The sequence below is a fragment of the Lactuca virosa genome, chromosome 4 (assembly GCF_052849685.1).
Source record: "Lactuca virosa cultivar CGN04683 chromosome 4, Lactuca_virosa_CGN04683_v6, whole genome shotgun sequence".
Lineage (NCBI taxonomy): Eukaryota > Viridiplantae > Streptophyta > Magnoliopsida > Asterales > Asteraceae > Lactuca > Lactuca virosa.
The window spans coordinates 388,516,109-388,543,781 of record NC_136429.1 but is presented as its reverse complement, the minus strand read 5'-3'; the positions used below and the strand labels follow the sequence as shown (position 1 = coordinate 388,543,781).

Genomic DNA, 27,673 nt, shown 5'->3' with positions numbered 1-27,673 from the left:
TTCAAGCTACCAGTACTACAATTGATATGGTGGCAGAGGAATATGTGGCTCCATCAAGGTCACATCTTAGTTTATCGTTTAAGGTTTCTGATGATGATGATGATGATGTTAATAATGATGATGATGATGATGATGATGATGATGATGATGATGATGATAATGATATGAAATTTCATTTGTTTGTACCATCAAAGGAGCCAGTCAATGAAGCTGTGATTACTCCAGCTGAGACAGAGACTAAAATCAATATTTTCAAGCAACCGAACAATCCGACGCCGAACAGATGGAAGCCCTTATTGAAAAATTACAGTCAACTGTAAGGAAGCCTCCCCAATAAGTTTATGTTACTACTGAGTCTCCATATATGAGTGATAAAGATGATTCAAATGCCTCGTTGTTGCCAAGAAAGCGAAGACGTAGAGATCCAAGGCCGGGAATGCTTATTGTTGAACTAGTACAACAACCAACTTCAACTATTGAACCAGCCCAAGTTATTCAAGATGATCAAAGCCCAACTGCATAACCAGCCCAAGTTATTCAAAATGATCAAAGCCAAATTATTGAACCAGCCCAGGTTCATCAAGATGATCAAGGTCCAACTCTTGAACTAACCCAGTTTCATCAAGACGTTTAAAGCCTAATTTTTTACGATGACTTCGACTTCTTAGTTAATGAAGAAACTTTTGCCTCGGGAAGCTCTTCTGCCCCACCACCTCCAGAGCACGATGCTACATATGTCAAGTTAGCCAAGCTACTTGCCTTTCAAGATTCTATTCCTCAATCAAAAGGAAAAGGGAATATCTATTGGCTCAGGGCATGGAGGTGATGAAGACTCTCAACAAACCATTTCTGAGCTCAAACAAGAGATCTCACTTTTGAAGCAGGAGTCCATTGAGAAGGACTTGTTGATTGGAAGTTTGGGTGTGAGAGTATCAGAGCTTGAGAAAGAAAATTGTCAAAAGAATAAGCAGATCTCAGACCTTCAGGCCAATCATGCGGGTTGATAGCTCTTTACTATGATCTCAAAGACAAACTGAAAATTTTGCTAATAAGTTCAAGACTTCAGGTTCTAATGTTGGAAAAGCTACAGAGTCATCTGAAAGAGTCACAGTTTCTCCTGCCCCAGATGCTAACATTGATAAATTTTTATCCTCTGGCCCTGTCACTACTGAAGAAAGAAGGGAGAAGAAGAAAAGGGTTGATAAAATGAAGAAAGATAAAATGCTTCTGATGAAAAATTCTTATCAGAATGCACCTGGTAATCACCCAAAGATGTTTATCAAAGAAATTGGAAAAAGAAAATTTGTTGATCGATATGGTGATCGTTCCGGAATTCGCATGTGGGGATTTGAAGCTGACAAGAAAATGTCGAATGTGAAACGAAAGAGCGGAAACATTAAGTATTATGTGAAGAAGATTGATTTTGTGTCTTGGATAAAAGTTGATCTTGTAGAGATGGTCCACGCACCGTTCCACAATCCAACAAATGATACCAACGCATGGGCGTTTAAAAAGTTCCTTCAAGACAAAGCTAAGATGAAGTTTGAAGGCATGACAACATCATCATCGTTCATTAAAAGGGCCAAGGAAGTCATAGATCCCCATATCAACAAGAATATGGTGAATTTTATGTGGCCGCCTATGAATAAAGCGAAAAGGATCCCTATCACTCAGCGTATACCTGATGGCTCTTTGAATGATTTATTATATTGGGTATATGATGAGGCGACAACGACTGTGGTAATCTAGACGAAAAGGATCAGATTCGACTTGTTGGTCCTAGGGATTTACTGAAATTTGGCGAGAACGACATTTATACCTTGTCTAAACATCAGATTATGGTGGAGAATGAAATGTTTGAAGCTGTTGCAAAGGCATTCACCGACATGATAGCGACTATCATTGATAAAAGACTGTGGGCAGGAGCATTGGCTTATTCTGATGTTCATCTTGTGGAGAAGCCATGAAGTTAGTTAGCAATAACCAACAATAAACCGAGGGGAAGATTATTGGGTCATATTTAATGGTTTATGTTGGGCTTCTAGTCTTTTAATGATCTTGGGCTTTAGATTATGAGCTTATTGGGTTTTCAGTTTTGGGGACCGAAATCACTTTGGTGATTTCGGTCAGATGGGTTGGGCCGTGATAAGGCTTTGTACTTGGTGTATAAATAGTTTTCAGCCGTTTATATTTTCTAGTTGTTCATTCATTGTGGTATTCGGCTGTTAAGTGTTTCCTTGATGTACCAGACGACTTGATTTAATATAATCATGTGTGTTAAGTATTATTTGTGTGTTCTTGAATCGCTATCTGATTTATATTCCGCATTCATTAGATAGTCTGATTGATATCTTGATAAGCTATGTCTTTTGGGACTTACAGGGTATGACTTAATTGGATTACTATTATGATAGACATAAATGACTAACTAGTTATTGGAGAAAGTTTAAAAGAAAAATAAACTAAAATGCCTACAAGTATTGTATGGTATGAGAACATAATAAAAGTTTTTGAGATACTTAAATATTAATATTTGATGAGAGAAATTTCCTATAATAAAATGAGATCGTGACTTGACAGTCCGAGAAGAGACATAGGTTTAAATACCCTTACTTACTTAGCGAAACTCTAAGGACATAATCCTTTTAAGGATGGGAGAACTTATGACACCTGTTTTCATGATATGTACTATTGCGAGACATGTAATAACCTAAAAAACTCATAATATGTGTTGTAGTATGTATTTGATATAAATTTGATTGAGGGTGAACTCAAAATAGTGAAATGATGATACGTCGATGATGAAAAATGCAGGTTCTTATACTTGTTGCATGGTATAAGAATATTAGTATCCTTTAGTGAGGCATTCATGATAGAAAATGATAGTTTAATATTAGACAATTCCAATGATATAAACTTTGTCAAAAACAGAGTTTGTATGAGAAAGTTATGGTTGTTCGAAGTTGTGATGAAAGTACATTGCTATTTCAAGAAAATCAACGAAAGTTAAAGCCAAACGGGCAACTAGAAGGTCACCATAGCATGGTTGCATAATCACCATGACATGGTGATGTAGTGAATGATGAGGACACGTGTCCTTTTAAAGGGTTTTGGCACATGCATACGGGGAGCGGCTCTAGAGGTGTTTTCGAAGACTTTTAATCACTTAATTTACTAGTGTGTAGGGATACAAGGTTAGAGTTATAGGATTAGCCAATGTATCTTTTATCCTACTATTACATAATTACATTTATGTAATATTTTGAAGAGTGTTATTAGACGTGTATGTCTTACAAGATTTTATGATATGGTGTTATTACGAACCAGTTGGTTTTGTAAATGTTAATCGACTGTTATGGGTTAAATACCCTAACTTACCAAGATTTAATGATTTGGTTAACGACTTTTGGGGTTAAGTCGCTATATGATTGTAATCGAAAACTTGATTAGTTTGGTGACAAATGGTTATCGAGTAATTTTAGTGGCTAGGTAATTGGTTACAATAGTTGATATATGGATTAGATTAGACAAGTTCTAATGAACTTGATATATTATCCAACTAAGGTTGGTCAAGTGAAGAATTGGAAAGCTGCGCAGAGATATAGGTCAATATAATAGTTAGTCTTCACTAGCTAACCAAGTGAGTAATTGTATCTTTCTCTAGGTAATTATTATTTAGATATGTGATAATTATTGTGTATCTTCATAGTAGAGCATAATATCGAAATAGTTATTTATTAATATTGTATGAGTTGAGTATCTGTGATAGTTGAGAATGATGTGTCTATTGCTATACGAGTCATTAAATAAAGAAATTATTAACTTATAGTATTTTATTACTATATGAGTAAACTATGAGTATAATTGAGATATATAGGGAAGTATAATATTTTAAGCAAGTTCAGTTGAAATATAAAAAAGAGTTTTAAAAGATGCATTAATGAGTGACTGTTGTTGAGATATATAGTCGTATGTTATTATAGATGTTAATGAGAGAGTATTTTTAAGAAATATAGTAGAGTATTGTTATACAAACTGATGAGTTAGTAGAATTGAGAATTAAAAAATAGAGAGAGTATGAGAGAGAGACAGAAAGAGAAGGTGTGATTAAAGAAATAAAGAGAGAGAGAGAAAAAGAGTGTGTGTGTGTATGCATGTATGTATGTGTATATAAAGAGAGGGAGAGTATGAGTGTAAAGATAGTAAGAAATATATAAAGAGTAAGAGAGAGATAGAGAGAGATAGAGTGTATGTGTGTGTGTTGAGAGGGAGTATGAATATACATATAGAGAGATAATCAAATAGTGTAAGTATAGAAAAAGAGAATAGCGAGAGTAATAATATACAGAAACATATAAAGAAATGGAGATAAACTGTCAATGAGTAATAAGAGAAAATACGAATATATATAGATATATGTGTATATAAGGAAAAGAGAAAGGGAATTGATATAGAGATTAAAGAGGAATGAAAGAGAATAAGCACAGAGTAAATAAGGGGACACACACATACACATACACACACACACAGACGGAGAGAGAGAGAGAGAGAGAGAGAGAGAGAAAGTGAGTATGGTGAGATGAGATAAGAATAAATTGTGAATATTAATGGGTAAATGAGTTTCTAGTAACTATACACCTGACGATTAGTGTATTTATATGTCATAATTGTTATATGTGTCATCGTTAAGGATTACTCACCAAGCTCGTTGTAGCTTATTCTTTTATTGGTCTGTGTTTTGTTGGTAACATTACATAAGAAGTTAAGATTGAAGAAGAAAGATAGTGATACCCGACTCGGATTACTGTATTTTAGTTTCTTTGAACCAATCCTGATGATAACTACATGTAGATCATTGTTAATGTATGTGTACATCAATTTGTTTGATCATGGGTCACGATCATTTCCAGAACTTGCAACATGCTTTTTGTGGTTACGTACAAACGTTAAGATTAGAAAGTGATTTCTATTAAGAAAAAGTCATAAAATTAAAAAATTAGAGAAACATATGACTAAAACTAGTAAGGAACGTAGTATTATGAGGCTTCAAGAACATTAAAAAAGAGTTCAAATTTCCTCGTTTTATGGATGAAAATGGCTAGAGTCTTCGGAGAGTTTTGAGATAATTTTTGAGTGTAAGCTAGAGAGAGATAGAGAGAGAGAGAGAGAGAGAGATGGAGAGAGAGAAAGATATATATATATATATATATATATATATATATATATATATTGTGTGTATGTATATATGTGTATTCAAGTAAGGAAAAGGGACGAATGAGTGAATAGAGACATGTTATAAGGGAGTATATGGACAATTTTTATGGGGATAAAAAAGGTGAAGAATGTTTTATAAGTTTATAAAATCTGATAGACTTTATAATCTTTTTTGGGATATAAAGTTTATAAAATTTTTAAGTCAAGTAATTGGAACATTATAAAATATTGATTCTTTAAATATCAAGATAGGTTATATATGTCTTGAATTGTTTTAAACTAAATTAGGTTGTTAAAAATATGATTTATTTAGTTAATTTTTTTAAGTACACTAATTCCTCACTATCTTAATCATTATATATATATATATATATATATATATATATATATATATATATATATATATATATATACTTTGTAACAAATGATGTGGTTCGATTTTGACATTTCTTAAAAAAGTGGGATAATTCTCATGTCAATGTGAATACTAAGTATATTTGACTTTGTTTGCAATCGTTTGTGAGTTCCTCTAAGTTGATTACTTAGCTTCTAAGTACTTAGTCTAGAATGTGTTATGTCTACAAATGTAACTTTAAGATATGAAAGTCTAGAAATATCCTGAATTTTAACATTTGTCATTGTAACGCCCCGTTCGAAAAGTACTTATTTATGAATTTCCGAGATCAAGAATAAGGGTGTTTCGGTCTTTTGTGGGTAATGAGTTTCATTCGGGAAGGTTTCGGACCGGGGTATGTTGATAGAAGCGTAGGGCTTCTCGCCACCTTCACGTGGATATAAAGTTCGTCGGGAACGGGCTTAGAATAAAGGAGTTATGACACTTTGAAGATATTGACATTTATAGCCCTTAATGGGAAAAGTTGACGAGGAAGGCCATGCATGCCTTTGGGACACGCGTGGGTACGCCCAGCGTAGGCTGGGTTACGCCCAGCGTAATAGGGTGAATGACCGCGGGTGCAAGGACGCGTACGCCCAGCGTACTAGAGTTACGCCCAGCATACGCTCAGAGTCTTAAAACCCTAATTTTAGGGCCAGCCACTATATAAGGAACATTATGGTTCCAACCCTAGCCTCCATATCTTCCCACTTACTCTCAGAAACCCTAAGTAGCCGTTCTTCTTCCATTTTTTTGGATATTTGACCTTGTGGAGCTTAGTTTGGCAAAGGAAAGCTTAGAAGAAGAAATAAGAGGTTGGCAAGAAGGAAACATGGTGGCTGGAGCTTGTAGATCCGAGATAGCATCACCCTTTGCAACCACTTGAAGGTATAAAGCTTCTTGCTTGACATCTATTTTGTGTAGATCTATGTATGGTGAAGTTTTGACACTATTCTTGTCCCAAAAACCCTCATCTTGATGTATGATGTGTTTTGGTTAAGATGAGTTGTCCTTTCAGACCATTAGAGAGGTCTTGAGTAAGAAAAATGAGGTCGTCTTACCGCTTGTACGCCTCGTTCACGAAGCCGGTCTATAAGGGGGGTATAAGGTTGTTGCCTATAAAATGACAACTTAATGGGTGTCCACTCTCACCCACCGCTTCCTTGATCGGTGGAGGGTCGTTAGCCGAACGGGTAGGACAAGGACTTATAAATTCTCATTAAAAGTATGATGAATATTATAAAGTGACTAAATGCTTTTATTAAATTCCCAATCTTAGTTACTTTAGGAAAATGTGAATAAGGTGCTAATCCATGAAATTACACTTTACACTTTGTTTAAGTCGTTAGTGGAGCTCGTGTGGTTAACCGACACACTAACTTGGACTTAACAAGGTAGGTAAAAGGTGACTTAAAGTTTATTATAGGTCGGTGGAGCTCGTGTGGTTAACCGGCACATCGATTGAGTAATAAACATTGAGTGTACCAAGTGATTTGCATGGTTACTTCACACCTCGTTTTGTGATCCTCGGTAACCCAGTCACAAAACTTGGAGGGCACACTCGAGATTGAAACATGCCTTTGAAAAGTTCATTGAATCTCAAAAGAATCTAGGAATTTCTAAGAACCAATTAAAAACCTAATATTTATATTTCGTTTTTCATGGTGGAAATTGGTGAATCGTCATTCACCTACCTTTCAAATATGTTATAGCTTGGATTACGGCATACCTCTTCTAAGTTATAATATATTGTGATTGGATCCTAGCCTTAATATTACATTTGGGTGTTTTATTAAGGACTCTCTTAATATCTAAACTAATCTTGTTCTCTTCTTTCAGATGTCTTCAAACAATGCTGCTTCTGGCTCTAATCCTAATGGCTCCTTTACCCTTATGAACTTGTGTGGGAAAGTCACTTTTGATGGATCCAACTTCAATGAATGGATCAGCAAACATCAGGATGATTACCCGCTATGAGGACAAAGAATATGTCCTTGACAAGGAGCTTAAGGAGATTGATGAGACCACTGCAACTCCCCAGGAGATCGCTGACTTCCGGGCACATGAAAGGGATGCTACAAAAGTGGAATGCATCATGTTGGCCACCATGACAGCGGAACTCCAAAAGTCCTATGAGGACTTCTACCCTTTTGAAATGCACCAAGATCTGATGGAAAGATACCATCAAAGTGCACGACAAGAGAGGTATGAAATCATATGCTCTATCATAACAACCATGATGAAGGACGGGGAATCCATCACGAGCCACATGCAGAAAATGCAAAGGTATGTGGATCGGTTGCTGAAGCTTAATGTGAACTTCCCTGAGGAGCTTGCAATAGATATCATTTTGCGCTCCTTAGCATCGTGCTATGATCAATTCCGCATGACATATCACATGAATAACGAAGAGGTCACACTCAGCAAACTTCAGGTACTCCTCAAGATCGCAGAAACAGGTCTTAAGGGTAAGTCGGGTGTTAACACTCCTACTTCAAACTCCGCCCCGGTTTTGGCAATCGGGAAAGGTAGAGGGAAGAAGAGGAAGAGCTCTTCGAAGGGTACCAAGGCTAGGACCCTTGATGGCTCTTCTGCAAGTGGAACCAAGAAAGGTTTTTTCACTCCTTCTTCTGACCCTAAAGAGGCTGAATGCTTCTATTGCCATGAAAAGTCACATTGGAAGCGGAACTGCCCAAAGTACCACCAAGATGTGAAGGATGGGGAAGTTAAACCCAACCATGCAGGTATTTACACTATCTTATCTAATAACTCACCCCATTCTAACTCTTGGGTCCTTGATACCGGTTGTGGTATTCATATCTGTTCTGATTTGCAGGTACTATGAAGAAGTGAGAATGTGGAGCATGGGAGAATAAACTTAATCATGGGGAATAGGAAAGCTTTACCTGTCACCAAGATTGGAGTTTATACTTTATCGCTAAGTAGTGGGTTTAGTTTAGATTTGAATAAATGTTGTTATTCGCCAGAAATGGCAAGAAATATTATTTCCTTTCATGCATTGTATAAACAAGGTTTCACCTTTTTCATTTGATAATGAAGTTGGTTCGATTAATGCTTTCTTTAATAATGTTCTTTATTTTAAAGCATTACCTTGTGATGGTGTGTATGAAACTGTATCTGTGGTTGATAACTTAGGAAATAATGTATTGTGTATTGATTCTGTTAATGATAATAACTTGGATAAAGCATCATTATGGCATTGTCATCTTGGACATATAAGCAAGAAACGCATAGGCCAACTCCAAAAGGATGGAGTATTGGAGTCATTTGACCTAAAGTTAGATGATAGTTGCGAATCATGCTTACTTGGAAAAATGACAAAGTCACCCTTCACAGGTTCTTGTGAGAGGGGTGAAGGTTTGTTGGATCTTATACACACGGATGTGTGTGGGCCCTTCAAACATGCCACAAGGGATGCTAATCGTTATTATTTGACTTTTACTGATGATTATAGTAGATATGGATATGTCTACTTAATCAAGCATAAGTCAGAGACTTTTGAGAGGTTTAAAGAGTTTAAACAGGAATTCGAGAATCAATTGGGCAGGAACATTAAGATGCTTCGATCCGATCGAGGTGGTGAGTATCTTAGTTCAGAGTTCCTCGACTATCTTAGGGAATGTGGGATTGTCTCACAATTGACATCTCCCAGGACACCGCAGTTGAATGGTGTAGCTGAGAGGCGTAATCGAACCTTGTTGGATATGGTTCGTTCCATGATGAGTCGAGCTTCGCTACCAATCTCATTTTGGGGGTATGCCTTAGAGACTGCCGCCCATATCCTTAATCTAGTTCCCACAAAGAAAGTTGCCAAAACTCCTCATGAGATGTGGACTGGTAAAGTACCCAAACTAGACCACATTAAGATTTGGGGTTGCGAGGGTTTCGTGAGACGCGAGACTCATGATAAGCTCGAACCTCGAAGTGAGAGGTGTATTTTCATCGGCTACCCACAGAAATCCTTTGGTTACCTCTTCTACAGACCTAGTGAGAATGTGGTCTTTGTAGCTAGGAGGGCTTTCTTTCGAGAGAGAGAGAGTTCATAAGCCAAGGAGACAGTGGGAGGCAAGTTGACCTTGATGAAATTAAAGAGTCAAGTGGTGAAGGAACTTCAAACCCTAGCACTCAACTTGAGGAGGAAACTCCTGTTGAGCCAATTGACAAGTCTGTACCTCTGAGGCGTTCCACAAAGGTTAGGAATGCACCTGAGCATTACTATGGATTCCATATTACTGCGAAAGGTGATACACTTATCAGTGATGAGACACTGATAGGTCTGGATGAACCTAACAGTTACGCGGAAGCCATGGCAGGCCCTGAGTCAACGAAGTGGAAAGAGGCAATGGACAGCAAGATACAGTCCATGTATGACAATCAAGTTTGGAACTTGGTTGAGAATGTACCAGGTCGTAAGACTGTAGGGTGCAAATGGATCTTCAAGAAGAAGACCGACATGGATGGTAATGTACACACTTATAAGGCACGACTGGTTGCAAAGGGTTTCTTACAAACTCCGGGAGTTGATTATGATGAGACCTTTTCTCCAGTGGCCAAGATTAAGTCTATTAGGGTTCTGTTAGCCATAGCCGCATTTCATGACTATGAAATATGGCAAATGGATGTCAAAACAGCTTTCCTTAATGGAAAGTTGGCTGAGGATGTCTACATAAGTCAGCCAGAGGGTTTTGTCAACACAGAGTACCCTAATAGAGTGTGTAAGCTTGAGAAATCCATTTATGGGTTAAAGCAAGCACCTCGCAGATGGAATCTTTGCTTTGATGAGAAAGTCAAGGAATTTGGCTTTTCTAGGAGTGAAGATGAATCTTGTGTATATGTCAAGGCTAGTGGGAGTATAGTTAGCTTTTTGGTATTGTATGTGGATGACATACTACTCATAGGAAATGACATCCCAACTCTGCAGGAAGTTAAGTCTTGGCTTGGGAAGTGTTTCTCTATGAAGGACCTAGGAGAAGCTGCCTATATTCTAGGGATAAGGATCTTGAGAGACCGGAGTAAAAGACTAATTGGACTTAGTCAGAGTACCTACTTGGATAAGGTGCTGAAGAGATTCGGCATGCAGGACTCCAAGAAAGGAGAGTTACCCATCCAGAGTAACGCCAGATTGAGTAAGACACAAAGCCCTAGTACTGAGGCTGAGATAGCAGAAATGAGTCGAATACCTTATGCTTCGGCTGTAGGCTCGATCATGTATGATATGACGTGTACTCGACCTGATGTAGCCTTTTCTTTGAGCATGGTCAGCAGGTATCAGGGGAACCCTGACAAGGCACACGGGACTGCGGTAAAGAATATCCTCAAGTACCTACGGAGGACTAAGGACTGGGTCCTTACCCTCGGTGGGAGTGAAGACTTGAGAGTTGTAGGGTATAGTGATGCTAGCTTTCAGACTGATAGGGATAATTTCCGCTCTCAGTCAGGCTGGGTCCTTACCTTAAATGGAGGAGCAATTTCTTGGAAGAGTTCCAAGCAGGAGACAGTGGCTGATTCAACTTGCGAATCAGAGTATATAGCAGCTAGCGAGGCAGCAAAGGAGGCGATATGGTTGAAGAACTTCATTGGAGACCTTGGAGTTGTACCAGCTATTAAAGAGCCAATGGAAATTTTCTGTGATAGTGAAAGTGAAGTTGCCTTAGCCAAGGAACCAAGGGATCACGGGAGATCCAGGCACATCGACAGAAAATACCATTTCATCAGACATCGAATAGAAGATGGACTCCTCGTGGCAAAGAGGGTATCATCGGATGAGAATCCAGCAGATCCCCTAACGAAAGGACTGACTCGGGTTAAGCATCTCCAGCATGCTCGGAGCATAGGGCTGAAGGATGATATAAGATTTATTAGCTAGATAACCTTGAAATTTGTAAAGTGTAATTGACATTAGATGATAAATAAAAGGTGTTTTATTTATGAGTAAAGTGTTGCTATCTCTTCTCGATCGTTTACTATATTTCTTTTGCATGTTTTGACTTCCAGAATAATTACGTTTGGTATATCATATTAATCGAACCTCCACAGTCGGTCATATGTCGGAAGTAGGTATGAATCAAGACTGTCATGATTGGTTGCAGAGGTCTAAGTTGTTGGACATGGCTACAACACTCATGAGTGCTCATAAGTTATGAGCATTGGACTCAACCCACGCTCACTGGAATCACTTCATGGAATTTATCTCGAGTGATCGTGAGACGGTAATATCATATAAGTCTTCAAACCTAGATATATGATTTGTTACTTATGAGTTGGTTATGCATTGATTGTACGAAAACGCATTGGTAACTCGATGTTATAAAACGTGCTCTTGTGTATAATTCAATGAGTAGTAGAACAAACATATGAGTCGAAGTTTATCTGTTCCTTCTTGGATTAGAAGCTGATATCTGGGCCCCTCGATGATTTTGTTTTGACCTATGTACCGGGCCCGGTCAGAACTAAGTTCATGTGTTCAATTGAGTTCTATGTCAAACAAATCGGAAATCGGGAAACAAACTGATGGACACAAAGTAAGACACCGTTCCATGTATTTGTCCGGCTGATATCTAGAACAGAGGATTATATGATCACTTATCTTAAATGGCGTATCATCATCTTCTCAGTTCCGAGAGACCTTGAAAGAGCTACGATTGCCGATCGGTTCCTGAAGTATTGCAGTTATAGTTATTAGACTTATCCAAGTGGGAGACTGTTGGATAAGGTGTCTAAGTCCATAACTATTCCTGGTATGTACTTGACCCGACCCGGCATGGTCCATTTGGGTTGCATGGCACCATGCAATTGGATAAACTAAAATGAGAGAAATAACACTTATGGTTTATTAATATATTATAAGTTCTAATATATTAATAATATTATTTAATTAGTTTGATCAAGAATTAATTTAGAATTAATTAAGTGATCAAAAGATAACTAATTAAATATATGGGTAGATTATGTAAATCTTCCATATCTTATATAGTGGGCTAAGAGGCTTCATGGATTATCAAGTTGGGTTCCACCCATAGGATGCTCCATGGATGCTCCATGGGAGTTACAAACCCATGGGTCATGGAAATGAAGAGTCATGACACATTAGGGTTTACATGGTGTAACCCTAGATGTGTCAACACTATATAAGAAACCCATTCTCCACCAAAATTGGCTACACATAAGAAACAAGAGGGCTAGGCCGATTTTAGAAGTGTGTATTCTCTCTAAAGTCATTCCAAAAGCATTTGGTGTTGTGTGAAGCATTTGAGGCATCACACTTGGGGTGCTAGGCTCACAAGGTTTCAAGGATCATAAGCAACAACAAGGTAAGTTATTCTATCTTTCATGCAAGTTAAAATTTGTTCCCCATGTATGCTAGATAGGAATATAACCTTGGAATTCAACTTTGCATGATAATTAGACAAACATAGATCCAAGGTTATTAGGGTTGCATGTACACTTAGGAAGTGTTAGAATGCTCAAACCCCATCAAACATACCTAGGGCGGACCGGATATTCCGAAGGCCCAGCGAGCGGTCCGGATAGGCTGAAGGCCCCAAGAGGGCGGACCAGACGTGTCGAGGCTCGGAGAGTGGACCAGGCCGACTGAAGGCCCGACGCGGGCGGACCAGTCATACTGCAGACTCAGAGAGTGGACCAGGTGGATTGAAGGCCCGGTGCGGGCGGACCAATCACACTGTAGACTCGACGTACATGGCTAGACTCGGAGGGTGGACCGGGTTGACCAGGTGGGCTGAAGGCCCGGTGCGGGCGGACCAGTCACACAGTAGACCCGATGTGCGTGGTTGTTCTATTTGTGATATGATATGAGTATGTTATGTGTGGTTGGTATTTTGGGGGTAACTCACTAAGCTTTCGGGCTTACAGTTGTAGTGTTATGTTTCAGGTACTTCAGGAGATCGTGGCAAGGCGAAGGTGTGATTGTACCGCTCCTCATGTTTTACGATTTTTATGATATGGTTCTGGGGGATACTCTGATAATAAACTATTTTGAAAACGAGATGTATGAAGTTAATGGTTTTTGAATGAATGAAAATGTTTTAATTTGACTCAATTTTTATGGGTGTTACAGTCATAGTTTATGATATACAAAGATACAATATTGGATAAACGAATTCATTTTATATAGGAAAAAGTATAAAGATTTGAAATAATGTCCCACTTGTGGGAAATTAACTAGGAAGTGTTGGATCTATATACTCAAGAATCATTATTGAATGATATTGCTAATAACATATGATCCTATAGGGTCACATCTTAATCAAGTTGACACATATTTAATTTTATTTTTAATATTATTATTAATAAATATAATCAACTCTTGTATTTAGTTAGGAAAAAGTGTTATTTAATGAAAATAATTTTTCAAAATGTCATAATTAGTTATTATATCATATAATATGATATAATTAGTCATGTACAATTTATTTGGAACATTGGATACCGTTATACTTATACATACATTCTGGTTATTTAACAGAAGAGTAAACACAACTTTTCCCTCACTTTTAGGTCCATGTGGTTTTAGGTTTGAGAAGGAGTGGCAGGTTTCTTGTCAACCTCCCTCTTACACACACATTACTTGTAAGAAACCATTATCCTGTAGTTAATGAAGGTATGGACTCAAGATCTTGCATGTAAGTATATAAGGAGGTGTTAGGATTTCATTTTGACAACTCTTTCCCTTATAAAAGAACCAAAAACCGAGAGAACTATCCTCTCTCCCCCTCTTGCCTTTTTGAAGCTAGTTGTACACATTTGGTGTTCATAAGTGTTTCTCCTTTAGTGCTTATTTGAGTTAGTTACTTAAAGGCTTATGAAATCAATTATATAAGAAGAGAACTAGCATTCCTTTTTGCCTTACTCTTGGTGGTGGATACTTGTAGAGAAGTTCAAGATCTTTCTTCTTGCTATATATTTCAACTCCCCAAATCCAAGCGGGATCAAAGGCCTAAAAGGTTGTCCTTCTAAAACACCCTATGGTTGTCTTAGTATCAATGTAACCAACGTAATTTGATCCATGATGCTTTTGTTTTAAAATGGTTTAATATAAAATAGTTATTTTAGTGATTCTTATGTTGCCATTTTTATGAAAAACACTATATTTTATGTATCAAAACCCATAGGAAGGTCTACGACAATTCAAAAAAAAACTACAATAATATTACAACTGAAGTATTGTTGTACTTCCCAATTATTTCATGCATGCAATGACTCTTCAAATTATAGATCATTGCAAAGGATCTAATATGGCACAAGCCTGTTTATGTTAGGATATATGACGATATATAAAGTCGCCAGACAGACTGACAAGCATGTTGTACTATAGATGACAGATTTCCCAAAACTACTAGTGATGAAATCAATCTACGACATGGTATTTCGACTGATGGGGTTAACATAAACCGAGGAAAAACATCAAAGTGTATGGAACATTTAGTTTTCATTTATAACCTTCCACCATGGCTTTATATGAAAAGGAAGCTCATTATGTTGTCATTACTAATATTCAATTCACCATGTAATGATATTGATGTTTATTTACGATCGTTGATTAATGATATTCAAATATTATTCAAAAAGGGGGCTGAAACATATGATGCATATGTAGAAGAAATTTACTCTATATGAAGTTATTTTATGGACTATAAAGAATTACCATGCTCAAGAAAAACTATGTGATTGTCACTACAACATATATAAAGGTTGTGTAATGTGTCAGAAAAATCTCCATTCTATCAGACTTCCTCACTCAAAGAAACAAAGTTTTGTCGATGATAGACATTATCTTCCATATAGACATGCATATCAAATAAAGGGTTACAATGGAAAACATGAGTTGGAACATGCCAAAAAACCTATGAGCATGATTTCTGAAGAAACAATTTAGAGACAGAGGGGAGTAAATGAATTTTTGGCTATGGCTTTCTCAAGGAATCAGTGGTCGAAAATCCTAGGTATAACGCTCTCTTTATAGATGCAAGATCTTTGAGATAAACCCCAATATCAATATTAAAATATTTAGATTTAATTAAATATCCCTATCAGCTAAAAGTGGATTCCCGAACTGTTCTGGAGGAGCCCCAAAACCGTCAACCGAAGGAAGGTTCTGGAATCTCTCATTTGGTCAAATATTGAACAATTTCAATCAACTATGTACCTCTAATTAATTATAATTAACCCTAAATTAGTTTTCAACTAATTCTGATTAATTTTAAGTTAATTATAATTAATTTATTAATCATATAAAAATTAATAAATGATTTCGTTCTCTTCTAAAGGTATTTCTAATTATTTCTTGTTATGATTGCAACCAAAAAGGAGTTTGCTTTTATTCATAAGTATATACCAATTTAGTTAAGACCTTAGACACATTAATCCAATAATGAACTACTTGGGTAAATTAACAACTACAATTGCAAGTACACTCCCGTAATAACTTGATAAATATGCTTTTCAAAGCCACTGCTGAACTCCGATCATACATTGACCCTAAGATAAGTCATACATTGACCCTAAGATAAGTCATCAACTATTCCTTTGTTCTTTTAGATATCGTATGGACACGAGACATGGATATAAATCAATCTCAAATCCTAAGATTCTATTTCTCGATTTCCGATTAATGATGACCATATTAGACTATGAATTTTAGACATCAATATAGTCTAGGATGGTTCCAACTCTATAATGTCAACATCAAATTACCAAGTGACCAAAAGATATTGCAACCCAAAAGGAGTTTGCTTTTATTCATAAGAATATACCAATTTAGTTAAGACCTTAGACACATTAATCCAATAATCAACTAATTGGATAAATTAACAACTACAATTGCAAATACACTCCCATAATAACTTACAAAATATGCTTTTCAAAGCCACTGCTGAATTCTGATTCTAATCATACATTGACCCTAAGATAAGTCATCAACTATTCCTTTGTTCTTTTAGATATCGTATGGACACGAGACATGGATATAAATCAATCTCAAAGCCTAAGATTCTATTTCTTGATTTCCGATTCATGATGACCATATTAGACTATGAATTTAAGACATCAATTTAGTCTAGGATGGTTCCAACTCTATAATGTCGAAAATAAATTACCAAGTGACCAAAAGATATCGCTTTTCCTTTATAGGGAAAAGGAATGAATAAAGTTTGACTACATAATTATATACTTTACTCATAACGCCAATCATGGAACTACATTTTATAACAGTAGGTTACAAATGCATTTACATAATACCAATGCACAACAGACTTGCAAACTATAACTTTTGTGTTCTCTGTCTGAAAAATAGAAGATATTATCGTCTTAGAATCACTCGTGACTGAATCCATGACGTAATCTTTAAGCGTGGGTTTAAAAAACACTTAAAATCCCTATTTAAACACTCATGAGTATAGTAATAATCTTTATGACATGTCTAATCTGTTGGATTAGGTGTCCAAGCCAATAACTAAATTAGTATATACTTGAATTAAAAGCAAGATCTTTTTGGGTTGCCGTCAAAACTAGTAATTGACTAGAATTTATTTTGGGGAGTGTTGTGATCTAGTATAGATGGTTTGATTGAGGTTACAGATGGGCTCTATGCAGGTTCCGTCTCCTGTTATCACAGTGTAAAAGAGAAAAATGATCGTTTGTCGACGCCCGAGAGGAATTCCCGGGACGAAGCTTCGACGATCAAGTTAGAATGAGATCTGAGAGAAGTAAGGGTAAATGACAAGAAAAATAGTTCGTCCCCTTCTTCATGAGGAAGAAGGATCCTTTTATACCTGTTAGAGAGGCCTGTGCCCCTCAACTAATTATGTTGAGCATTCCTACGTGAGGTGTGATGTGGCGGACCCACATTGGTGGATCCTCCGTAACGTCTTTCGCCTCAACCCCCCGTTGCCTACAAGGGAATCTTTGGATATTATGATGATGGTGCCTATCATCAGATGGGCAAGTGGAACACTCTGATTGGTCCCATGTGTGCTGAGGTGTTATTCCATGGAGAAGAGGTTAAGGCACGATTCTGCACCTTAACCGTGATGTCAGTGATCTTTGCGTTGACGAAGGCCCGGCCTTGGCCACGGTCTAAATATAACTGGGCTCCAACAAATCCCTTAGGCTTGTAGGTGTATGCGTCGGCTTGGTAGCATCGCCGTTCGATCCTGTATATCAACATGTTTATGTTTGAGATTGTATCTAGCATTTGACAGGCTTTAGACAGCACTTTCTTGGGCGGTGGATAAGACGATGGATAGGTGATCGGATAAAGCCTTCTTGGGCGGAAGATGGAATATAGACTCGGTTGGCGACAGTATTCCACCAAGTAGAGGCAACAACTCCCTCGGGCAAATCCTTATGGCATTGATCAAAGAAGTCCTCGAAATCCTCCGACATGATCACGTTTTGATCATAAATCCCCAGTCTCCATGCAAACTCTGCCATGCTGCATTGGCGTAGCTCCCCTCCTAGGCAAAAACTGATAATATTCGGGCTATAGAAATCACTACCACCCCGGAATGAGATGGTAGCAAAAAACTCCCAGCATAGCTCTTGGAACACGGGCTCTTGCATCTTGAATAACTGGAGCCAACCATCACAAATGATTGTTATTCTCCCATTCACATAAGACTTCACCAAGTAAGGGGTTAGTTCCTCCTCCAGCCCTGTCTGATTCATCCAATCCCAATTTATTGCATTGGGAACATACATCTCCTTCTGTTTCAGGATTTCTAGCCTGCTTTTTGCACGAACTTGTGAAGATTTTGAGGTTATTTACGGGAAGTTAAGCCATGGAATGTCTCCATATCCACCTCCTCTTGAACTCTGGCCACGTCTAGACATAATTCCTGCAAAACAAGATCAAGAAAACAACAAACCAAACCCAGAACATAAGTAAAATAGGGAAACTGCGAGGTGTACTCGCCGAGTTCATGAACTACTCGGCGAGTAGTATGAACTGCAAATCAAGTTTCCCATCGGTCCAGATTAATCCATCCAAACACTGTAATTTGTGCAGGGGTTTGCTATTCTAAGTCTATTAAGCATAAATTCACAAGAAATTTTGTCCAAAATCTCCTAATTTATCCTAAAATCAAAACCCTAGATTTGGAGAAAACCTCCAAATCCGATTTTCTACAAAATAAGTACTATAATCTGCCCAAGTTACGTACTTTAGTAAGAATGGAGCAGAAAAACATTACCTTTTTGTTTGTAAGAGGAAGAACTAAGGAGAGAATTGAGAAATTGCTTGAGAGAGACTTTGCTCGGCGAGTATGTGCTAGGAGGCGGTTGAATGAATTGATTAGGGAAAAGGAGAACCCTATTTACAGATTGTAAAATATTTTTTTTCAGTTAAAACTATGGACTCACCGAGTAGGATATCCTACTCGCCGAGTAGAAGCGCGAATCTGCGAATTTAGTTGTATTTCAGAAAAGACTCGCTGAGTAGTTAAAGAACTCGGCGAGTAGCAAACTCAGTTTAACTAAAATTCGATTTTGATTTTTAAGCCACCACCCCACACTTAAGCATTGCCTATCCTCAAGCAATCAGTTTAAGCATAATTTCAGAAAAAAATTGACAAAAATAGATCCTAAAAGTGAAAAACAAAAATAAAACAAAGGAAAAGAAAGCAAACTCTAAACTCGGGTTGCCTCCCGGAAGCGCTTCTTTTTAAGGAGTCATTAGCTGGATTCCTTCCCGCTTACGTTTCTGTACTCCCTTCCAGCATTAGCCCTTCTTCAAGTTCTTCATTTCTTGGAATTCCTTCTTCATATCTTTTCACCCTATGACCATTGACTTTGAAAGGTGTTCCATCTCTTGATATTAGCTCAATAGCTCCATGTGGAAAAAAATTCTTTACTATAAATGGACCATCCCAACGTGTTTTAAGCTTGCCCGGAAAAAGTTTGAGCCTTGAATTAAAGAGTAACACCTTTTATCCTTCATAAAATTCCTTATCGCCCTTTAGTCTTTTGTCATGCCAATTCTTGGTCTTTTCTTTGTAGATCAAGGAACTATTGTATTCCTCATTCCTTAGTTCTTCAAGGGCATTCATTTGCATTAATCGATTATTTTTCAGTTCGGCCAAATCAAAGTTACACATCCTTAAAGCCCAAAATGCCTTGTGCTCAATCTCAACTGGCAAGTGGCAACTCTTCCCATAAACCAACCTATATGGTGTAGTACCAATAGGTGTTTTGAAAGCTGTTCTAAACGCCCAAAGTGCATCATCAAGCTTATCCGACCACTCCTTTTTGTTACTTCCAACCGATCTTTCTAGTATTCTCTTTAACGCTCTATTTGTAACTTTCGTTTGCCCACTCGTTTGAGGATGATAGGATGTTGAAAATCTATGGTGGAAACCATATTTTTGCAACACCTTAGCTAATTGATCATTGGCGAAGTGGGTGCCTCTATTACTAATTATAGCCCTTGGAACTCTAAATCTCGAAAATAATTTCTTGAGAAAACGTACCACTACCCGAGCATTATTCGTGGGTAACGCCTGTGCCTCCGCCCATTTGGATACATAGTCGACTGCTACCAAAATATATTTATTTCCCTTTGACATTGGAAAAGGTCCCATGACGTCAACTCCCCAAACATCAAATATTTCACAAACTTGAATGCTATTTTGGGGCATCTCGTTTCGTGATGAAATGTTTCCCGATCTTTGGCATGAATCACATTCTTTGACAAATTTTGTAGCATCTTTAAATATAGTAGGCCAATAAAAACCCGAATCAAAAACCTTCTTGGCCGTATATTGCACTCCATGATGTCCTCTGGTGGGCCCGCTATGACAATGCATCAAGATTTCCCGACTTTCCTTCCCCGATACACATCTTCTTATCATACCATCCGCACAGCTACGAAAGAGGTATGGCTCATCCCAAAAGTAATACTTAATTTATGAAAAGAACTTCTTCTTTTGTTGGCGGGTCAAGTCTTTTGGGATGTATTCACTAGCTAAGTAGTTAGCTATATCTGCGAACCATGGAATCTGTCCTGCTATAACCAATAAGTATTCTTCGGGAAATTCATCTCCAATCTTGTTTTCTTCTAACTCTTCCAAGTGAAGGTTTTCCAATCTCGAAAGATGATTGGCGGCCATATTTTCCATTACCTTCTTATCTCGTATTTCAATGTCAAATTCTTGTAGCAGCAACACCCAACGAATGAACCTTGGCTTAGCATCTTGTTTAGCAAAAAGATACTTAAGAGAAGAATGGTCGGTAAAAACTACGGTTTTTGACAGAACCAAATATGAGCAAAATTTATCAAATGCAAACACCACTCCTAGTAACTCCTTTTCTTTAGTAGTGTAATTTTCTTGTGTCGGGTTCAGGGTCTTACTTGCATAGTAAATTGGCTGAAAATGCTTGTCAATTCTTTGTCCCAAAACAGCTCCCACCGCAAAGTCACTAGCATCACACATGAGCTCAAAAGGAAGACTCCAATTTGGGGCTACCATTATAGGTGAAGTAGTCAACTTTTCCTTCAACAATTGAAACGCATCAAGACATTCTTTAGAAAAGTTGAATGGGGCGTCCTTCAAAAGAAGTTGAGTCAAGGGCCTTGTGATCTTTGAAAAGTCTTTAATAAAACGCCTATAAAACCCCGCATGGCCCAAAAAACTTCTCACCCCCTTGATATTTGTTGGAGGTGGTAATTTAGCTATAGTGTCTACCTTCTCTCTATCCCCTTCGCTCTATCCACCTCTATCCCCATCCTTGAGACCTTGTGTCCTAGCACAATTCCTTCCTTCACTATAAAATGACACTTCTCCCAATTAAGGACAAGGTTGGTCTTCTCACATCTTGCTAGCATTAGATCTAAGTTGGACAGACAATCGTCAAAAGAGGACCCGAAAACTGAAAAGTCATCCATGAAAACCTCCATAAACTTCTCGATCATATCGTGGAAAATGGCCAAAATACACCTTTGGAAAGTAGCCGGCGCATTGCATAACTCAAAAGGCATGCGTCTATATGCAAATGTTCCACTCGGGCATGTAAAAGTAGTCTTCTCTTGGTCTTGTGGGTCGATTGGGATTTGGAAATACCCTGAAAAACCATCGAGGAAGCAATAATATAGATGCCCGGACAGCCTCTCGAGCATTTGATCAATAAATGGTAATGGGAAATGATCCTTGCATGTGACATCATTTAATTTCCTATAGTCGATGCAAACACGCCACCCGGTCACCGTTCTTGTTGGAATTAGTTCATTATTTTCATTGGCTACCACCGTCATTCCTCTTTTTTTCGGTACCACCTGCACCGGACTCACCCACAGGCTATCGGAAATCGAGTAAATATTCTCGGCGTTTAATAGCTTCACCACCTCCTTTTTCACAACTTCTTGCATGTTGGGGTTTAGTCTTCTTTGGCGTTGAACTACTAGTTTAGCCCAATCTTCTAAGTTAATCTTATGAGAACAATAAGCTGGACTAATTCCCTTGATGTCGGTTATCTTCCATGCTATAGCACCTTGCCTCTTCTTTAGTACCCCCACAAGGCTTTCTTTCTCATGTGTGGTCAAATCAGCAGCTATAATTATAGGTTTTTGTTGACCCTCTTCAAGAAATGCATACTCCAAGTGACCTGGTAGTACTTTCAGCTCGGTTTTCGTGTTCTGAACGTTGCACACGTCGAGTCCAATGATGGGATTCTTTGGATGGACTCGTTGAGTAGGCCGAGTCTACTCGGCGAGTAGACTGTTCAGTAGTTTTGATCATCTCATTATAATCAGCTTCCTCAAGCAGTATCTCTATTTCCAGTAGGTCGCTTTCAACATCGAATTCTTCATCAAAGGTGATGGTGGTCTTGTTTGGTTCTTCATCATTCCATTCCTCCATTAGTTCTTCCAACATATCAATTGAAAATGTCGTGTCCTCACTACTCCTTGCGTGTGCTTCATGGCTTGATCAACCCCAAAAGTGACTGATTCATCTCCCACCCGTAGAGTAAGTTTGGAACCTCGCATTTCAACAATAGCACTTGCGGTGTTAAGGAAAGGTCTTCCAAGGATGATCGGGACTTGAGGATCCGCTTCCATGTCTAAGACTATAAAATATACGGGAAACACGAACTTGTCAACCTTCACCAATAGATCTTCGCATATTCCCCTTGGGAATGTAACCATTTTGTTTGCTAGGTGAATTGCCATTCAAATTTCGTTTCGCCTCCGGGAGATCTAATTTCTTGAAAAATGAGTATGGCATGAGATTTACACTCGCCCCTGAATCAGCCAATGCATGGATAGTAGCTAAATTTCCGAATTGACAAGGTAAGGTTAAGCGTCTTGGATCACCCTTCTTCCTTGGTAGTTTGTTCAACATAGCAGCCGAAAAATTCTCATTTAGAACCACTTTCTTCACTTCTTCCATCTTCTTTCGATTAGTTAGAAGCTCCTTGAGGAATTTGGCGTATTTTGGCATTTGTGCGACCGCTTCTATGAATGGGATATTAATTTGGAGAGACTTTATGTGTTCTAGAAATTTTTGGTAGTCTTCTTCATTCTTTTCTTGTTTAGCTCGGGCCGGATATGGCAGTAGGGGCTGATATGGCTTAACAGGAGACTTATTTTTCTGATCAGGTGTAGGACTCGTCGAGTGCATGTCCTGGACTCGGCGAGTAGATTCTGGGTTCAGTTGAGTCTGATTTTGGTTCTGCTCTGCTGTCTCATCCTTTTGTACCAGCTTCGGGTCTTCGTTCTGAATAGGGGCCAGAGGAGTAATTATCTTTCCACTCTTAGTTGTCACAATATTTATATGTGCGCCTTTTGGATTGTTTTCGGTGTTACTAGGAAGTTCTCCCGGTGCTCTTTGATTTATTTGTTGGGCAAGTTGCCCCAGCTCCTTCTCAATATTATGAATAGATGCTTGCTGATTCCTTAATATTGTTCTTGTATCTTGTATTGCAGCATCGTGGTCATTATGTCTTTTCTCGGATGCAGCTACAAATTTAGTAAGCATTTCTTCCAAATTCGGTCTCTTTTCTTGTACCGGCTCCTCCTTTTGGTAAAAACCCCTTGCCTTTTGTCTATATTTCTCCTCCTTCGCTTTCTTGTACTCATCATAAGGAAGCCATTCTTTCTTAGGTTTTCGCCAATCGTCATCAAATCTATCACCACTAGAATAGCATACTTGCACTTTCTTATTCGCGTTTTCGTCCAAATCACAATCTCTAGTTAGATGAGGCCCATTGCAATTCTCACATCCTACCCGAATAGCATGGATTGTTTTATCCATTTTGTCCATCCTCCTATCCATGCTTTTCAACATTGCCATAACTGCCAACAAATCTTCTGAAGCTGCATAAGCCGATCCCTTGGTCATATCATTCCTTGGATTGTGGTATTCTCTAGAATGCTTAGAGAATTCCTCAATTAGTTGCTTTATTACCGGGGGTGCTTTCTTAGTGAGCGGTCCTTGCGAGTCAAGTAATTGCCTTGTTGTCACGTTTACTCCATCATAAAAAATGGAGACTTCTTGTTGGCTATTATGATCATGATGTGGGCAATTCCTTAGCAAGCTTTTGTACCTCTCCCATGCCTCATAAAGTGATTCTCCAGCTTGTTGTTCAAAATTTGCTATGGCTTTCTTCAACTTGGCTATCTTTGATGGTGGGCAAAATTGATCAATAAACTCTTCTTTCATTCTAGCCCATGTGGTGATGGATCCGGGAGGAAGTGATTTTAGCCAATCTTTTGCAGCGCCTTTAAACGTGACCGGTAACATGCGAACCAGAACGGGGTCGCGGGCCACATTAGGACAGTTGAAATAATCGGCTATATCATTGACCTCTTCTAGGTGCTTGTACGCGTCTTCGTGATCTTTTCCATAGAACGGAATTTCTTTAAGTTGGGCGAGTATGTGGCCTTTAAGTTCGAAGTTGGCATTTTCTGGAATCGCGGGTTGCACGAGTCCTTGACCGGTATCTTCACGCATCCTCTTCTTCCACTCGCCTATGGTAACTTCATCGATGTTAGCCATGGTGCCTTCGAATCCGCCTTCTAGATCGCTACCTTCTTCAAATTCGCTTTCTTCCTTTTCGGATTCGTACACGATGTCTTCCTTGATTGGGTCTTCGGTTGCCAAGGAAGAAGTGTTGGATGCTCCTGATTTACTGCTCTTCTTTTTGCTAAAAACGGATTTGAGATTCTTCAAAGGTGACTTCCTTGAAGATGCGGATTCTCCAACGGTTTTGCCTTTATTCTTCCTTAAAGTAGCTTCCGCGTCTTCAAGTGGTGGAGTTAAAATTGTATTGCATCCTCTGGTCATAAACACTCTAAAATAAAAGCAAGAAAAAAAATGCGTAAAAAGAACAAAAACAAAACAGAAAGAAAATAAAAAAAATAAAAAACAAAACCGAAAATCAGCACTGAACTCGCCGAGTAGGTGCGACTGCACTCGGCGAGTACACTGCCTAAAAGCCTAGAAACAATTAAGAACAAATAAAAACAATTATATACTAAAACTTAACCTAATTACTAAATTACTAAAAAAATAACTTTGTGCAAGATAAGCTCACACAAAGGATCGATAAAACTAGATATTAGAATTAATTTTTGAACCGTTCCCCGGCAACGGCGCCAAAAACTTGATGTGTGTAAAACCAACTTGTTTTATTCCTACTCTAAAAATATAATTTAAGCACACAAAGGCAGTACAATAGATTAATTGTTATTGGTTACCTACTAAAGTGATTTGATTCGCATTCGCTATTACCAATCCTTAGAAAATCAGTTAATTAGTGATCAAGTGTTTAAGCTAATTAATTCCCTAGTTCAATTATTCGGATTAAATAAGACTTTTAATTGGTTAATCAAATTACTAATTCAATTAGCCTCTTGTTGTTGGTTTATCAACAAGCTCACACATTAATTTACCCATTCTCTAATTAATCCTAGTTTCATATTCACTGATCCTAGGCACATAACAAAGTGTTCACATAAATTATATGAGGTAAACAATTAAGAGATGTTCATGCAGCCTAATTGCCTTCCTATTAACAGAGAATAGTTATGGTTAATGCATAAGGATCTTTAACAAGCTTAATTTAACAAAATCACCAACTAACAATTAATCAAACCATAAAATTAATCCATAAGAGTAAAATCGTCTTCCCTAAACAGAAACTAATAAATTTAGCTCATGATTACAGTAGTCAAAAAGCTGAAAACGAAAGTATTCAACTCAAACATTGTTCAATTCAAAGATAAATGGAAAATTTAAACCTATTTGCCTTGAATCTTCTAAGAATGAGAAATTCGGGTTCTTCTCACGTTCTCTAGGTCTCCAAGGGTTTCCTTAGTCGCAAAGTATTCTCCAGAAAAGTCAGAAAAGATAGCTGATTCGGAATTTGTCCTCTATTTATAGGATTCTCTAAATAGGGACAACTCGGCGAGTAGATACCCAAATCGCCGAGTTTCTTTGTAAAATCCGTGTACGGCAAGGACTCTTCTTATTGCTTCGCGAACATTCGTGAGCACTCGCCGAGTAGACGATTGGGCTCGCCGAGTAGCTTCAGGTTTGTACTTCTTTCTTCATTTTGCAGCTTCTAATTGCATCTCCTTCTTCCTTTTTGCTCCCGAGCATGACTTCTGGACTGAAAATACAATTTAAACATTATTACGTACCTTTTGTCCATAATATGCAAATAATTAGCTAATAATTGATAAAAATATATACTAAATATATGGCTAACTATGCACATATCAAATGCACTTTCCCTTCTTCTTCACTCACTGCGTGCTGAGACCGTGGGAAGCCCCTCCACTTGGTTGGGCGAGGGTACCACCTGCGCTTTTGTACATGCATGTCGACCCTGCGTGTCACACTGTCACTTGGGTTGTTGTCTATTTCAACAGAGGACTTTCTTCGTTCTCTTCTATAGGAAGGCTTGCTTGTTAAAATGACTGGCACTCTTCCTCTACTTTTGTTGTGCCAGGCGCTTATTTATTTCGTTCCACATGATTTTGATTCATGTTCGACATCGGCCAAGATCTGCTTCGAGTCCCCACCCTGGCCCTAGTAATGCATGGTTCAGCCGTCGATTGCGGGCTGGGCTGGTACCCTTGCCCATTGATAGACACTTCTTTTCTTCGCGATTTTCGCTCCATACTTTGGCTGAGCCATCCTCAGGTCAGCGCCCGTTTCTTTCTGTGGATGGGGGGATGTGGTGATTCGACTGAACACATCTCTTTCTTTCTGTTGGGGGGGTGTGGTGATTCCATCGTGGGTCCTTCACCTTCTGGCAACATTTGCCTCCACACAATTAGGTTTTTTTCTTCCTTTCTCGTTGGGCATCGCTCCCATTGTTTGGCTTGGTTGCTACTACCATTGCTGACCCGTCACTCGTGCTAAATTTGAGGATACCGTGAAGAGTAGACGGGATCACTTGTAGCTGGAAAAGCGCTGCCGGGCCTAGTAGAATGTTGTGTTCAGCTGGGCGATCAACAACCTAGAATTCAAGCACCCTTGTTACCTGTTGTGTCCGATCATGATTGATCAATGTAAACGGGAGCTTAATTGTTCCTGTTGGCCAGATGTCGTGACCGGTGAACCCAACTAGGGGGCCCTGGCATGGTGGCTGAAGGTGCTTTTTCCATTCAATTGGTAACCACCGAAGGTAGTGTTTATAAATCACGTTGACCCTGCTTCCGGTATCGATGTACACTTGCTCAAAACGGTTTTTGCTAATGAAGATAGTGATGTGCAATGGGTCATTTGGATCCCAGTGCTCTGGTCTAGGGCCGCTCATCGAAAATTCTATGTTGAGGATGTTTTGATAGTATACCTTCGCGCCTACATGCTGGCTCTTGAGGTTTCTACATGAGCGGGGCCCGGTGATGATAGGTATCTCCGCCCTCCTTTCTTGATCCTTTCCCCTATCCTTTTGATTTTTGGGTTTTTGATTATCCTCATCAAATTTTTCCCTGAGGTCTTTTGCTATGTCAACGATTTCTCCCATTAGTTGTTTCTTATCCATCTCCGCTTCAATATCGTGCACTCGTTGGTATCATGCGTT

The 27,673-nt window shown here is 38.4% G+C and overlaps 1 non-coding gene across 1 annotated transcript; it reads left to right on the top strand.

Moving 5' to 3' along the window:
- Window positions 1-24,145: 24,145 nt before the first annotated feature.
- LOC145110450 (small nucleolar RNA R71) lies at window positions 24,146-24,252 on the top strand. Its single transcript, XR_013709827.1, has one exon. It is a non-coding gene; the product is annotated as a small nucleolar RNA R71 (small nucleolar RNA).
- Window positions 24,253-27,673: the final 3,421 nt, after the last annotated feature.